The 15,081-nt window shown below is 39.2% G+C and overlaps 1 long non-coding RNA gene across 1 annotated transcript in view; it reads right to left on the reverse strand.

Moving 5' to 3' along the window:
- Positions 1 to 6,023: 6,023 nt before the first annotated feature.
- Positions 6,024 to 15,081, reverse strand: part of LOC125933703 (uncharacterized) — an 89,584-nt gene continuing 80,526 nt past the window's right edge. Inside the window, exons 3-4 of the long non-coding RNA XR_007461077.1 lie at positions 12,878 to 13,052; positions 6,024 to 11,533 (exon numbers count right to left, since the gene is read on the reverse strand). This is a non-coding gene — a long non-coding RNA (uncharacterized LOC125933703). The remainder of the gene's footprint in view (positions 11,534 to 12,877; positions 13,053 to 15,081) is intronic.

Genomic DNA, 15,081 nt, shown 5'->3' on the forward strand with positions numbered 1-15,081 from the left:
AAAGATTAGAAAGGACCAGAGAACACCACCAGAAACTCCAACTCTACAAGCATCATAATGGCAATAAATTCATATCTTTCAGTACTCACTCTAAACATTAATGGACTCAATGCTCCAATCAAAAGACATAGGGTAACAGAATGGATAAGAAAACAAGATCCATCTATATGGTGTTTACAAGAGACCCACTTTAGACCTGACCACCTTCAGATTGAAAATAAACGCATGGAGAACCATCTATCATGCTAATGGTCAACAAAAGAAAGTTGGAGTAGCCATACTTATATCAGATGATCTAGACTTTAAAATAAAGACTTTATCAAGAGATGCAGAAGGGCATTATATCATAATCAAGGGGTCTATCCACCAAAAATACCTAACAGTTGTAAACATTTATGCACCAAATGTGGAGCACCCAAATATATAAATCAATTAATCAGAAACATAAGAAACTCATCAATAGTAATACCATAATAGTAGGAGACTTCAAAACCCCACTCACAGCAATGCACAGATCATCTAATCAAAAAATCAACAAGAAAACAATGGTTTTGAATGACACACTGGACCAGTTGGACTTAACAGATATATTCAGAACATTTCATCCTAAAGCAGCAGAATATACATTCTTCTCCAGTGCACATGGAATGTTCCCCAGAATAAACCATATACTGGGACACAAATCAGCCCTAAGTAAGTACAAAAAGATCGAGATCATACTGTGCATATTTTCAGACCACAACGCTATGAAACTCGAAATCAACCACAAGAAAAAATTTGGAAAGGTAACAAATACTTGGAGACTGAAGTACATCCTACTAAAGAATAAATGGGCTAACCAAGAAGTTAAAGAGGAAATTAAAAAGTATATGGAAGTCAATGAAAATGATAACACCACAACCCAAAACCTCTGGGACATAGCAAAGGCAGTCATCAGAGGAAAGTATATAGCAATCCAGGCCTTCTGAAAGAAGGAAGAAAGATCTCAGATACACAAACTAACCTTACGCCTTAAGGAGCTGGAAAAAGAATAGCAAATAAAACCCAAAACCAGCAGAAGACAGGAAATAGTAAAGATTAGAGCAGAAAATAATGCTATTGAAACAAACAAACAAACAAAAAAAATAAAACAACAGTAGAACAGATCAATGAAACCAGAAGCTGGTTCTTTGAAAGAATTAACAAAATTGATAAACCACTAGCCAGTTTGATCAAAAAGAAAAAGGAAAGGACCCAAATACACAAAATCAAGAATGAAAGAGGAGAGATCACAACCAACACAGCAGAAATAAAAACAATAATAAGAGAATATTATGAGCAATTATATGCCAATAAAATGGGCAATCTGGAAGAAATGGACAAATTCCTAGAAACATATACACTACCAAAACTGAAACAGGAAGAAATAGAAAATTTGAACAGACCCATAACCAGTAAGGAAATCGAATTAGTAATCAAAAATCTGCCAAAAAACAAGAGTGCAGGGCCAGATGGCTTTCCAGAGGAATTCTACCAAACATTTAAGGAAGAGTTAACACCTATTCTCTTGAAGCTGTTCCAAAAAATAGATAGAGGGAAAACTTACAAACTCTTTCAATGAAGCCAGCATTACCTTGATTCCAAAACCAGATAGAGACCCCACTAAAAAGGAGAACTATAGTCTAATTTCCCTGATGAACATGGATGCAAAAATCCTCAACAAGATATTAGCCAACCGGATCCAATAATACATTTAAAAAAATTATTCACCACGACCAAGCGGGATTTATACCTGGGATGCAGGGCTGGTTCAATATCTGCAAAACAATTAACGTGATTCATCACATCAATACAAGAAAGGACAAGAATCGTATGATCCTCTCAATAGATGCAGAGAAAGCACTTGACAAAATACAGCATCCTTTCTTGATAAAAAGCCTCAAGAAAGTAGGAATAGAAGATCATAAAAGCCATTTATGAATGCCCCAATGCTGATATCATCCTCAATGGGGAAAAACAGAGCTTTCCCCCTAAGGTCAGGAACAAGACAGGGATGTCCACTCTTGCCACTGTTATTCAACATAGTATTGGAAGTCTTAACCTCAGCAATCAGACAACACAAACAAATAAAAGGCATCCAAATTGGCCAGGAGGAGGTCAAACTTTCACTCTTTGCAGATGACATGATACTCTAAATGGAAAACCCAAAAGATTCCACGAAAAAACTGCTAGAATTGATTCATGAATTCAGCAAAGTTGCAGGATATAAAATCAACACACAGAAATCGGTTGCATTCCTATACACCAACAGTGAAGCAACAGAAAGAGAAATCAAGGAATCAATCTCATTAACATTGCACCAAAACCCATAAAATACCAGGAATAAATCTAACCAAAGAGGTGAAAAATGTACACCCTGAAAACTGTAGAAAGCTTGTGAAAAAAATTGAAGAAGACACAAAAAAATGGAAAAAGATTCCATGCTCCTGGATAGGAAGAACAAATATTATTAAAATGTCAATATTACCCAAAGCAATCTACATATTCAATGCAATCCCTATTAAAATAACACCAGCATCCTTCACAGAGCTAGAACAAATAATCTATATGGAACCAGAAAAAGACCCCAAATAGCCAAAGCAATCTTGAAAAAGAAAACCAAAGCAGGAGGCATCACAATCCTGGACTTCAAGCTATACTACAAAGTTGTAATCATCAAGACAGTATGGTACTGACACTCAGATCAATGGAACAGAATAGAGAACTCAGAAATGGACCCACAAACGTATGGCCAACTAATCTTCAACAAAGCAGGAAAGAATATCCAATGGAATAAAGACAGTCTCTTCAGCAAGTGGTGCTGGGAAAACTGGACAATGACATGCAGAAGAATAAACCTGGACCACTTTCTTACACCATACACAAAAATAAACTCAAAATGGATGAAAGACCTAAATATAAGACAGGAAGCCACCAAAATCCTCGAGGAGAAAGCAGGCAAAAACCTCTTTGATCTTCACCTCAGCAAATTCTTACTCACCATGTCTCTGGAGGCAAGGGAAACAAAAGCAAAAATGAACTACTGGGACATCACTAAATAAAAAGATTCTGCACAGTGAAGGAAACAATCAGCAAAACTAAAAGGCAACCAACAGAATGGGGGAAGATATTTGCAAATGACATATCAGATAAAGGGTTAGTATCCAAAATCTACAAAGAGCTTATCAAACTCAACACCCAAAAAACAAATAATCCAGTAAAGAAATAGGCAAAAGACATGAATAGACACTTCTCCAGAGAAGACATCCAGATGGCCAACCAACACATGAAAAAATGCTCAACATCACTCAGCATCAGGGATATACAAATCAAAACCACAATGAGACACCACCTTACACCTGTCAGAATGGCTAACATTAACAACTCAGACAACAACAGATGTTGATGAAGATGCAGAGAAAGAGGATCTCTTTTGCATTGCTGGTGGGAATGCAAGCTGGTGCAGCCACTCTGGAAAACAGTATGGAGGTTCCTCAAAAAACTAAAATAGAACTACCCTACGACCCAGCAATTGCACTACTAGGTATTTATCCAAGGGATACAGGTGTGCTGTTAAGAAGGGACACATGCACCACCATGTTTATAGCAACACTATCAACAATAGCCAAAGTATGGAAAGAGCCCAAATGTCCATCGATGGATGAATGGATAAAGAAGATGTGGTATACATATAGAATGGAGTATTACTTGGCAATAAAAAAGAGTGAAATCTTGCCATTTGCAACTATGTGGATGGAACTGGAGTGTATTAAGCTAAGTGAAAGTAGTCAGTCAGAGAAAGACAAAAATCATATGACTTCACTCATATGAGGACTTTAAGAGACAAAACAGATGAACATAAGGGAAGGGAAACAAAAATAATATAAAAATAGGGAGGGGGACAAAACAGAAGAGACTCATAAATATGGAAAACAAATTGAGGGTTATGGGAGGGGTTGTGGGAGGGGGGGATGGGCTAAATGGGTAAGGGACACTAAGGAACCTACTCCTGAAATCATTGTTGCACTATATGCTAACTAATTTGGATGTAAATTAAAAAAATAAAAATAAAAAATAAAACAAGTTAAAAAAGAACAAAAAGAAAAAAAAAGATAATAAAAAAAAAAGAAAGTTGTGGCCAGGCCAATGGGGAGCCCTTAAGTCAGAGTCATCTACCAGAGAAGTCCTGCATCACACACAAATGAGCCTGAACCTGTATTTCACTGTGCTTAGTCATTGCTGGGAGCAGCCGGGAGAAGCAAATACAGTGAAAAATTCAGACAGGATCATCTTGGACTGTCATCACAATGCTTTTGCAGCAGGGGACCTAGGTGGTCTAGTTTTCAAGGGTGCCATATTAACTATCTCTGAGCTAGGGGACAAGGGAAGAGAATGGGATCCAGGAGAGATATAAAAGAACTCTAAATGTATTTATAATATTTTACTTCTGAAGCTGAGAAGTGGGGACATAGATGTTCACTTTGTTATTCTCTTTGTTTTGGGGTAGCGGTGGGAAAAATGAGAGGTTAATAAGTTGATACATAGGATTTAAACAAAGCTTTCCTGATATTTTGCTGTAATGTGGAACACAGCAGGATTGAGGGATGAGAGAGATTATAGCCTTCTTGATGCTCATCCAATTTATGGGGACATTTGACACGTGAGAAGGAGGGAAAAGTACAGGAGCAAAATACTTAAATGCTGAGAGAGGCTGGGTCCCATACACAGAAGAAAGGACCTGTCCCTCGATAGGAACAAGGTAAGTTTATTCACCCTTGAAAAAAGGCAAGCTGAACTTGTGGCAAAGATGTAGGGAGAATAGATTTTGTGGTGGGAAGATGAGGAAGTTCTCTAATGACTGCTTTTATCTTCTCAGTAAAAATCAGCTGACAGTAAGGCAGAGGAAAGTGGTTTTGGAGGTTTGAGGAGAGTGGAATTGCCAAGGAGTCCCAAGGGCTCACTTGAGGTTTGTGGTCAGAGATTCAAAACAAAAGCAGTTGGTCTGGTTGTGTGCTTTCTACTAGCCATAAGCAGGTGCTTAGACATAGGCTTGTAGTTGGCCCAGAGCATGGAAGGATTTAACCAAAGCAGGCTTTTGCCAGGCAAGTACAGTGAAGACAGTATAAGGTGGAGGGACTTGGGGGTACAGGGAAAGACAGTATTACAGTGATAGACTATGGGAAGTGAGCATACAGGTATTTTTTAACTCTTTTTCCTTTATCCTGTATTTTCTAAAAGCTGTAAATTAGAGCTAAAAGCTTGATAAATTTCAGTTTAGCATTTTTGACAAGATTATTTTGTAGGCAAGGCTGTGAATTTCATATTGCATCACATCAGGAGGCACATAATGCCTGGCATCCCACTAGTTTTGATGCTAAGATCGATTCCCATGTGAACAATAAATAACCAGGGTAATACCCATCTCAAGCATGTAACTCTCCTAACTGTGTTTAAAAAAAAGAAAAAAAAGAAGAAGAAAGAAAAGACAGAAGAAAAGAAAAAAGTCCGGTGATCAAAAGTACGACGCAAACAAAAGTTTGGAGACCCACTGTTTCAGAAAGCTACAGCATTTTTTTTTTTTAATTTTAACGTTTATTTATTTTTGAGACAGAGAGAGACAGAGCATGAATGGGGGAGGGTCAGAGAGAGAGGGAGACACAGAATCCGAAACAGGCTCCAGGCTCTGAGCAGTCAGCACAGAGCCCGACGCGGGGCTCGAACTCACGGACCATGAGACCATGACCTGAGCCGAAGTCGGACGCTTAACCGACTGAGCCACCCAGGCGCCCCTACAGCATTTTTGATATTGAAGGACTCATAAGCCAGAGTGAGTTCTCTAGGCATTGTGATTAGAAGTACAGGACCCCAGTGTGAGGGAAATCGTGGAGAACAGAAGGAAGTTGTACCTCATTTTATGCCTTTCCTCATTCTAAGCCTGAAACTAAATGAGCCTACCTTCCAAATCTAAAGATTCTACCTCTTTGTGTTTTTTTTTTTTTTTTTTTGTCTACATAGTGAGATATTTCTTTCATTTGTATTCCAGAACTCTGGGTAATGGGTGGTCTCTTTTTCAGTTGATCTAGGAAGTTCATAATTTTGGAAATGATGAGATTGGGGTTATACCCAGAAAGTCTTCTATGATCTTACTGTATCTCTTTGAGTGTTCTCATTATTATTATTATTATTATTATTATTATTTTGGTAAAGTTTTTTTAACATTTAAAAAAAATTTTTTAATGTTTATTTATTTTTGAGAGAGAGATAGAGTGAGGGGGGGAGGGGAGTCACAGAATCTGAGGGGAGCTCCAGGCTCTGAGGTGTCAGCACAGAAGCCCAGGCGAGGCCTGAACTCACCAAGAACACGACCTGAGCTAAAGTCGGACACTTAGCCGACTGAACCACCCAGGTGCCCTGGTAAGGTGTTTTCACTGTTCTATTAGCTCTATCACCTGGTTACTGAGCTTGGACTTCCTCCATCGGGCCATTGTTGCCTGTTAAGAAGGGTATAATTTTCCTCTGCCTTCTCCACTTCCAAAATATACTCTAAGTTACGATCACTTCTCACCATCCCCACTGCTAACACCCTAGTCCAATTCCTCGTCATGTCTTGCCTGGATTTCACCAATAGCCTCTGCATGGTCTGGTCTCCAGCTTCTGCATTTATCCCGCCCCTCCCCACAGCAGCCAGAAGGATCCTTTTAAATTCAAAGTCATGTCATGTTACTCCTCTGTTCCTTCACCTTCAAGGGCTTCTTCCCAGCTCACTCAGCATAAAAGCCGAAGCTCTTACAATGGCCTGCAAAGCCTTACAAGATGTGACCTGGGTTACTCCTGCTCTAGTCTTTCTCTGCCTCAGCCCTATGCCAGCAGAAGTGATACGTCTTGTTTATCCGAAAGATACTAGATGTGCTCCTGTGTTAAGGTCTGTGCTCTGGCTGTTTCATCTTCCCAGAAAGTTCTTTCATCTTGGCTGACTCCCTGACTTCAATTCTTTGCTCAGTTGTCATCTTCTCAATAAACCTGCTCTTACTACACTATTTAATTTTTTTTTTAACGTTTATTGATTTATTTTTGTGAGACAGAGAGTGCACGGGTGTGCAAGCCAGGGAGGGGGCAGAGAGACGGAGTGAGAGAGGGAGAGAGAGAGAGAGAGAGAGAGAGAGAGGACCCTAAGCAGGCTCTGTGCTGCCACCTGTACAGAGCCCAACACTGGGCTCAAACTCACGAACAATGAGATCATGACCTGAGCCAAAACCAGGGGTCAGAGCCATCCAGGCACCCATTAAATACTCTATTTAAAACTATAGTTTATGTTGCCCCACCCAGTACTTTTGTCTTTTTTATATCGCCTTTTGTGTTCTATTTTTATCTTTATCATCTTACCTAAATTACATATTTCTTATGTTTATTATTTATGTATTATCTGTCTCTCCTGCCCGAATATAAGCTCCATGAGGCAGAGATTTTTGTTTTCTTCATTGCTGTGTCTCGGGGCCTACAATAGCACCTAGAAGGCATTGGATATTTAACTAATGTGTTGAATGGATAGAATAAATGATTTTTAAAATTATCCTTTATCTAACATTTGTCTGTTTCTCTTTTGGCCACTTTGTTTTTACTGCTTCTCCTTTGTGCTGTTTGTGTTCAAATATCTGGCAGTCCTGAAATGTCCATTTATATTTATGAATGAAGAAAGCTAGGATACCACATCTCTGTATGTACAAAGGCCTCTTTTTTCTTTTTTGTTTTTCTTTTTTCTCTTCTCTTTCTTCCCTTTCCTTTCCTTTCTTTTTTCTTTTCTTTTCAAGTCTATTTCCTTCAACGGGAAGGCTAGCTGCAAACAAGCTTTCACCAAGCCCTCCACCTACCTGCACAGTCACCCCCCCCCCCCCGGCTGAACTGATAAGGGCTATATCCTGTTTGCTTACACCAATCCCACACCTCAACAGAGCAATTACCTTCTCTAAAGTGCCATTCTCTGAGTTTAGCCTCAGGGTAAATAGATGAGGCTAGGAACTCTGTGTGTATGTTGATGATGGGAGAGAACAAACAGGAAGGAAATGTAGAGGAGGCCAGACCAACACATCTGTTCAGAAGATATCCCTCCAAGGAGCCATTTCAATGGGTCCCTCCTTTACCCCCCCCCCCTTTTTTTTTGTCTATGTGCTGTCTCCAACTGTCTGAGTGAGGAACCATTCTTTCTCACAAGGGAGAATTCTCTACCTCAGACTCCGTCACGTATTTGACATGAAGTGCCCCCCATTCTAACGTATTCCTCAGCATAACCCAACTATTTTCAATCTTCTAGAAATTCTCTACGGAATTGACTGGACTGTTTCCCCAACCTACATCACTTTCTTCTCTGCCTATGATGACTCTATTTCCTTTTGTTTTAACTAGCATCTTTGCGGAATGTAGTGAGAAACATGCATAAAGAAATGTTTAGTCCTCTATCTTGAACCAGAGCCAGAAGAATCTCTGATGACACAATAGCACTTGTTAGCAAAAGGAGAAAGCCATTCATCTGAAGTAGAGAAAACTCTTAACTTTCACTTCAGTTTCGTTTTCTTTTTTTAAATTCAAGTAAAATTACACTTCATATGTTGAATTTTAATTCAATGTTTTTAAGCATCCAAGAGGAAGCTTGCTGTGTGAACACTGGAGAATGTAGCCATTCTCACACACCAGGTCACAGTCATCATCCATACCGTCTTCAAAGTGATGGATGGAAAGGCATGAGAGGTGATTAAAGACAGCAGAATGTTTCTACCATTCATCCACAAACCCACAGACAGACACCTGATGTATATGTCACACAAATTCATGTATCTGCTTTATCCCAGAATTCTTTAGAGAGATTATATAAATCCCTTACTCTAATATGGTCTTTGTATTTGCAATGCCCAAAAGACGAGGGCAAAATTGATTTTATAACACACTCTGCCATTTAAAAATACAATGTATTTTATCCTTGGTAATAACCACAAAGTGATAAATTGACAGTTTTTAAATGTATGTCAAATTTCTTTTGTTATCACCAAATTGAAAAATATTTCTAAATGCATTCCCTGGTGACAACTGACAATGACTTTGGTCTCCTCAAATCTTTGATTCAAATATGTCATGGATTTAAAGAAATACACTTCAGAATAAATTCCTCGAAGATGAAAATTTTCTTATGGATTTAATGCATTCTAATGGTTAAACTGTTTCTTGTTTCCTCAAGTTAATTGTAAAATAGAATAAACATGAACCGGATTACATTACAGCAAAAGTGGTACAGGACCCTACCATGTTATACATAAATAGTTACTGCAGGCATAGTCTCTACAAAAAGCAAAGGTTGTTACAATGAAGACAAGGGCTGCTCTTTGAAGAGAATGTAAAACTCTCCAAGTAACAATTTATAATGTTTCTTCAAGGCATTGATCTAAATTATACTTACCTTAAAACCAATGAAACGGCAACGTTCATTAACAAAATAGGTGACTGCATACATGGCTTAATTTGAAGGTTGCCCCAAGCTCTCTTCTTTAATGGAATGCCATGGTTCTTAGAACCCACAAAGTCTGACCCATTCTTTGAGCCTTTTAGGAGGATCTTAAAACGTGCTGAAAAGGTTATTGGGCAAAAAGATGGAGCTTACAACTGGGAGAGAATCTAATGATCATGGGTTTTTACCTCCAATTATTAGCTATACAATCTCCACCAATAAACTCTTTCATTTCAGGCTTTTATAAATCAAAACTCACTCAAACCCTCTTAAGTAAGAAAGAGAATTTATTTTTAATTCAGTGAAGTATCACAGGAACCACAAAACAAAAACAAAAACAAACAAACAAACAAACAAACAAAAAACATGCCAGCCAAAGGATGGATAGAATTCAAAGTAACTTTGGGACCAATCCCTTTCAAACTTCCATTTCTCTCACCGTATCTGTGCTTCTTGGAATGCTTCTGTCATTTTCCTTAGTGTTGTTGAGATTCCTCTGCTTACCCATCTTAAGCATGACCATAAATGGCAGCCTCCTCATTAGGCCTACAGATCCTTAAGTTAGCAACCTACTGCTGGACTTTTTAAAAAACTTCTAATGTTCATTTATTTTTGAGAGAGAGAGAGCGAATGGGGGGAGGGGCAGAGAGAGAGGGAGACACAGTCTCCTGAAGCAGGCTCCAGGCTCCACCTGGAGCCCCACGCAGGGCTCCAACTCAGGAGCAGTGAGATCATGACCTGAGCCGAAGTCAGAGGCTTGACTGACTGAGCCATCCAGGTGCCCCACAGCTGGATTTTTTTTTTTTTTTTTTTTATTCCATGTCCAGAGAGGAAAGATCAGATTGCAATAGCTCATGCTTTCCTACCAGACCAATCTCCTGGAGTCCTGGGCTCCCTAGCAAGCATTTATTTACCTTGGCCCAATACTTGTGGCCAGGAAGAGTGTGGTCACACAGGAAGTGGGTCTATCCAAGGGACCAGGCAGCAAGGAGGCAGCAGGAAGAGACAGTCTCTAGTAAACTTTCTTCATCTCATTTCCTCATCTGCAAGACCTGGACCAGCAATCCGCTTCACATATGTGTAGGGGGAGGGATTGAGGTATTTTGTTGACTTTTTACTTAGATCGACTTAGGATGACATATTGCCCTTCTGTGCTTTTTGGCAAATGCCACCATTTTATTCACTTTAATATAGCTGACATCACTGATGGTGACTGTCTTCCTGTTTGATCTTCATTGCAATCTTAGCATACATGAGAGTTGGCTCCAGGGTACGTAAGCACTGCCTGAACTACTGCAACATCTCACTGAGACCAGTTTATTCAACAACTCATATTTGTAGATCATCTTCTAGTTCAGAAAGTGCTCCGCAGGACTAACGGGAACCACATCTAGTGCTGCCCCTGCCTCCAGATGCCATCATTTCGTGTGGCGATGTGTGCTGGCCACGTACACTGCATAGGCTTCCCTTCCAAGGCCCATTATGTTCCTACTTCTGCTGCAACCCTGTCGTCTTGAGGCCAGAGCTCTGCTCACCTGGGCTTCAGGTATGCTGATGCTGTTTCTTTAAGACAGAAGGCTGCCAAATACGTGACTCATGATTGCAGTTTGATTTTTAAAATGATAAAAATAAACCAATAGGTGAGCCCAGTGTTTACTGGAGGAAAACACTCAGGATGAGGGTGCTCTGGGAAGTCAGGGAGCCAAAGAAGCAGTGGCCTAATTTTCAAATAAAGCAGAAAACTTAAGAGATTAATATAGTTTGGTTCAGAAACTCTTGTAGTTTCCTGATTACCCAAAGATCAAAAAGTTACCTCGTTCTCTTCTTTATTTCAAACTTCTTGATATCTTGCACTATGGTTAAAAATCTTGGATAATTACTACCATATTTTCATGACTTCAGAGGTGAAAATGTAGCCTGTAGTCTTCTTACAACTATCTTAAAGAAGCAGGTGTCCTGCAAAAGGCGACTGCTTTAAAGCCCCATCCACAAATTATTGCTATACTTCTCTGTGGGTTCTTCCTATTAAAAAACAAAACAAAAAAAAAAAACATTATATGTAATTGGACCAATGAATTGTATCCAGGATTCACCTTTATAAGTTTTAGGAGACAGTATAAAAGCAATCTAATAGCAACCTGTGTTAGATGTGTTTCTTATCAGCTTCTCAGTTTCCAAACTCATCAAATATTGAACTTCCTGGAGCCAAAACCAACCCTCCAGAAGCTGAAACATTTATTTAGAACTACACTCAGAATATAAAGAGCTGGGACAGGAAAGAAAAAACAAGTCAATACAAGCACAGTGTTCGTTTCTCCCAGAATGTGTGTTCTGAAAGACAAATACTGAGCCGCAAACACTGAAAGCCATGTCTGCTGTTCTCCAGTTCCTATGACTACCCCTGCCCCCTGTGCAAATCGTAGCGAGGGTTCCATTACCACCCACTGTGGGAAGCCACAGTCTGGAATCAGGACCAACAGAAGCCAGATCTAGTACTGCTCCTGTCTCTAGATAATCGTGTGGCTTAGCTTCTTGATCTGCCAATCTTAAAGTGGGATCATACATTAATACCTGATTTGCTTACTTCAATTGGTTGTTTAAAGTAGAAAATATGATTGGGGAGCCTGTGTGGCTCAGTCGGTTGAGCATCTGACTCTTGATTTTGGTTCAGGTCATGATCCCAGGGTCATGGGATTGAGCCCCGTGTCAGACTCCACCCTGAGCGTGGAGTCTGCTTTGGATTCTCTCTCTCTCTGTCTCTCTCTCCCTCTGTCTCTCTCTCTCTGTCTTGCTCTCCAGTAAAATAAATAAATAAATAAATAAATAAATAAATAAAATAACAAAATAAAACATAAAATAAGATCATATATGTGAAACTACTTTGAAACTAAAAGTTGTTCTACAAAATCAGGAATGAAGTGAAGGTACGATATTTTTGCTGAGAACCCAAACGTTGTTTCTGCTCTTAGCCACTGAAAAGAAGCCTCCAACTATGTAATTTTCTTTTCTTGGTTATAAACAATTTAGGAAAGAATGTTCTTACTCTGATGTATTCCCTCTCACCACCATCCCACCAGGCCTTCAGAATTCTGCTGACATTTTCCTCGACAAGTATGAGGATTTCACTGACATTTTCCTCAAGGCCTTTTCAGCTTCTGACTGTACCACAGTCCCAAAGCCGGTGCCACATGTCTCAGGGTTTTGTTATGACAGCACCCCCTTCTAGGTACTAAAACCCATTCAGATTATCCATCACGACATCAGTAAACTACTCCAAAACTTAGTGGCTTAAAACAATAGCAAATATTAATTTTGCTCACAGATGTTCATTTGGGGCAGAGCTTAGAAGAGGTAGCTCATTTTTACCTCACAGCATCATTTAGGGCTGCTTGACTAGGATCCGCAGGACCTGATTTCAAGATGGCAAACTGGTGATTGCCACCACCCAAGGGCTCATCAGGGCTATGGACCTATCAGTGTGGGTCGTCGTGCAGTCGACTTAGGCTTCCTCATGGTATGGCGGCTAGGTACCAAAAGCGAGCTTCCAAGAGACAGAAAGAGAAAGTTGTAAGTGTCTTAAGGCTTGTGCCTAGAAACTGTCATAGCATCCTTTCTACCATTTTCTAGCTTTCTCTTGAATTATTGCATCGATAGAACCACCCAGAACAATGATATGTAATAATAATGATTGTGTAAAGATTTCTTAGTTTACTCCTGAGTTGAAAGGGAATGCTTCTAATGTTTTTCAAATAAGTATAATGATGGAGGTAGCCTTGACATACCTATGTTTTATGATGTTAAAAGTATCCATCTATTTCTATTTTACTAAAACATTTCACAAAAAGAGGGGCCTAGGCAGCTCAGTCAGTTGAGCACCCAAGTCAATTTTGGCTCAGGTCATGATCTCATGGTTTGTGGGATGGAGCCCCACATTGGGCTCCACACTGACAGCACGGAGCCTGCTTGGGATTCTCTCTCTCCCTCTCTCTCTGCCCTTCTACTGTGTGTGTGCATGCATGTGCTCTCTCTGTCTCTCTCTCTCTCTGTCTGTATCTCTCAGGGTAAATCAATAAACATATAAAAAACACATTTTACCAAAAATAAGTGTTGAATTTTTATCAAATGCCTTTTCAGCATCAAAGAAGATGATCATATATTTTCCCCTTCTGATGTATAAATCCCCTGACTTAGGATATTTTCAACTACTGAATCCTCCTTGCATTCCTGCAATAACCTGCTTTGATAATGATGACTTATTTTTAATACTTTATTGTATTTATTTTTATTTTATGTGTCTGTCTTTGCCACACCAAACTAAAAGGTCTTTGAAGTCAGAAGATGTTTTGTTATTCATTATTGTTTTCCCCAGGTCAAATAAAGTGACTGGTAGCCAATAGGTCCTTAGAAATATTTGTTAAACGATTTAAAGAAATTATAGGAGCTCATAACTATTTACTGATGCCTTCTCAATGGCATTTCTAGAAAAACACTGCAACCGTGATTAGCATAGTGTTGACTTATCACTTCTTTTTCTCTGCTGTGTGCATTCTTGGTCAAGGTTAATATATCTGCAACCACAATGCTGCAAATGGGCAGATAGCTATTTCCTATGAAATCTACTTATAGGGAGTCAGAGTGTATGACCACACACACACACACACACATGCACACACATACACACACCCATGAACTGGCAGAAGATTATAATAGCACCCTTTTTGAGATAGCTAAGAGGATCACTTATAGTGGTGGCAGGTAACTCTTAATTATTACTGCTAAAAAATATTCTTCAATGTTTTCATTCCTGCTGGCTACCTTCCTTAATACTAAAGGTTCTGAATCTCTGACTCTGTTCTTCATGTCTCAGTAGCCTAGCAGCAAGGAACCAAATTCCAATTTTAAATATATGGCCCAGGTTTTAGTGTGCTTCTATGGCTGAAGGTATGCTGATAGACTTAAAAAGTGGTATTAATCACAAACAATCATCTTAACCTTTTGGGAAAGACACTACCACTGTTGGTATTTTTGAAAATCAATGCATCTTTCAATATAAATAAGCAGTTGTAAGCCAGATAACCAAATTCAAGCCCTGATTTCAGATCTTTATTCATAGACTAACACATAAGTGTCCAGTATCACTGTAACTTCCATTGCGGATTATTTTAAAACAATAAAACTTTAAACATAGAAACTAAGAACTAGAAATTAAGGGATTGATAATACAAGTTTAAAGAAAAAACTCTACCTGTAAATCTTTTTTTTTAATGTTTGTTTTTGAAAGAGAGAGCGTGAGCATGAGTAGGGGAGGGGTCAAGAGAGGGGGGGACAGAGGATCTGAAGTGGGCTCTGAGATGACAGCAGAGAGCCTGATGCAAGCCTCGAACTCATAAACTGTAAGATCATGACCTGAACTGAAGTCAGATGCTTAACTGGCTAAGTCACCCAGGTATCCCTATCTATAAATCTTGGTAGAATTCTTCAAAGAGGTCATTTAAATTATAAAATTTAGAACCGCTGACCGAACTTCTATGAAGAATAAACATTAAAACCCAACTAACTTCATCATCTGG

This window comes from Panthera uncia, assembly GCF_023721935.1.
Source record: "Panthera uncia isolate 11264 chromosome A1 unlocalized genomic scaffold, Puncia_PCG_1.0 HiC_scaffold_16, whole genome shotgun sequence".
In the NCBI taxonomy this organism is placed as follows: domain Eukaryota; kingdom Metazoa; phylum Chordata; class Mammalia; order Carnivora; family Felidae; genus Panthera; species Panthera uncia.